This window comes from Bidens hawaiensis, unplaced genomic scaffold (assembly GCF_021521415.1).
Source record: "Bidens hawaiensis isolate Kalapana, Puna unplaced genomic scaffold, B.hawaiensis_p1.1 tig00000369_1, whole genome shotgun sequence".
NCBI lineage: Eukaryota > Viridiplantae > Streptophyta > Magnoliopsida > Asterales > Asteraceae > Bidens > Bidens hawaiensis.
In genome coordinates, this window is record NW_027491028.1 from 5,861,992 (window position 1) to 5,863,915 (window position 1,924).

General features: G+C 36.7%; 1 pseudogene across 1 annotated transcript; it reads right to left on the minus strand.

Moving 5' to 3' along the window:
- Positions 1–227: 227 nt before the first annotated feature.
- On the minus strand, positions 228–942 carry LOC143623997 (major allergen Pru ar 1-like; annotated as a pseudogene). The gene is made up of 2 exons (XR_013152009.1): positions 718–942; positions 228–567 (listed from the first exon to the last, which is right to left on the minus strand). The product of XR_013152009.1 is annotated as a major allergen Pru ar 1-like (transcript).
- Between the last annotated feature and the right edge of the window lie 982 nt (positions 943–1,924).

Sequence of the window (1,924 nt, forward strand, 5' to 3'; positions counted from 1 at the left end):
AACATGGTTCAATAAAACTCAACCGGACAAGTTACATAGGTGGTTCACAGTCTAGTCTGACTGCTGGGTCCAGTTCTAAGAACGTACAATTAAGTAATATTTAATGTATTTATTACTAAAAAATCACAATAAGCCAATCTTAATTGGCACAGAATTCATTGAAGACTTGAAGAGACACGACATTCCAATATTAATACAAGCTTGAAAACACGAAATAAGTAACCCATTGATTAAACCACGTTCAGAAGGTTTGAGTATAATTAAATTACCAAATTAGACATAAGCATTTGGATTTGCCAAGAGAAATGCTTCAATGGCTTTAAACACACCAAAAGCTTTCTCTTTCCCCTCCTTAATCTCCTCTCCTTTGATCTCAGAACCTTCTTTGATATGATACGTGCTTGTGTTTTTGCCAATGCACCCTCCGTTCGGGCTCGACTCGAATGTCATGTCATATGAAATCGACTCAACCTTCCCAGCAGCCACCTTCGATCAATGTATATGCATATACCATCTTTTCCTCATCCAATGCATCAATTTTGTGCTTCATGTATATCTCTTGACCGTCTGCATTTCAAATGAAAGATCGATGATATAGCAAGAATACATAGTCACCAAAATCTTATTAGTTTTCTCGGTTGTGATTTAGTAAGTGTTAAAGATATTAATGTAGATGTATGAAATGAATGCATTTATGGATTAATAATGAAACTTAACCGTGAATAAAGTTGATCTGCTTGATGCTTCCGGGACCTCCGTCACCTTCAACGGTGTCGATACTTTTGATCCCAAGGGGCGTGATCTTGGGATAGAGGTTATGGGCATCAAGGATCAAGGCTTTAAACAATCTCGCTGCAGGAACGGTGCTCGTGAACTCATCGGTGATGGTGATCACATTCACACCCATGGCTACTTTGTTTTGTATTGTTTGAGAGGATGAGGAGGAGAATGAGAATGAGAATGAGAATGAGAATGAATGAAGTACATGAAGAGTTGGAAGTATAATATATAGAGGAAGTTGTAACCATGGTGTTTATTTTTTTCCCTTGGTTTTTGAAAAAAAAAATTATATAATAATACGACTTTTATGAAATAATACGACTTGTGATAAATAGCTGAAAAAATGGTTGAAAGTTAGCAATGGAAATAAATAGAAAATCACGAACATGTGGTTGGATAGGGTTCTCTATTTCTCAACAACTATGACAACTTCCCACATCCATATCTATTTCAACACTTTTGGTAATACTTTTTTTTATATACGTATGATGGAATCCTAGTTAAATCGACAATAATATTGATACAAGTTTAAAGTTTGCTTTATTGAATGATCGGATTATGTGTTACAAAATGGAATGTGAGCATAAGAGGAGTATAATGTTAATACAAGTGAAGTGTGAATGTCCTAAACAAATCCATATCCATTCTTATATAGGCAAGGGGAGTAAAAAAGACTAAACCTAGATCTACTTGGGCTTTGTTACTGGGCATTTCTTATCAGGATTTCCCTTTCTTCTTGTCTCGACCTGCTCTTTGGTCTCGCTCTAGGGCCTAAACATGGGGAACCTCATCAAGCCCACTAGTCTGTTGTCCTTATTATTTATGATAAGGATAATGGACTAGTCCCGACCCATTCTTTGCATCCTTGATAGGCCCATTCGCTTTGCCTCTTGGGCCAATTATTGATTTTGATGAGTTCTTGTTTTGACATCGGCGCAAAGTATGATGTGACCAGAACATCCATTAAATCGTTCTAGTGGCCAAACCAGTAATATTTCAAGTGATCAGGTAAAACCTTAGTTGATGCAGGTAATGTTTGATCTCCCTAGTCTTGACCCAGAGTTTTTGTTATGACGCAACATTTTTGGAGTGACTCTTGACTAGACTCTCTTGATAGTTTAAATGTACCGTGGTAGAAGCAAAA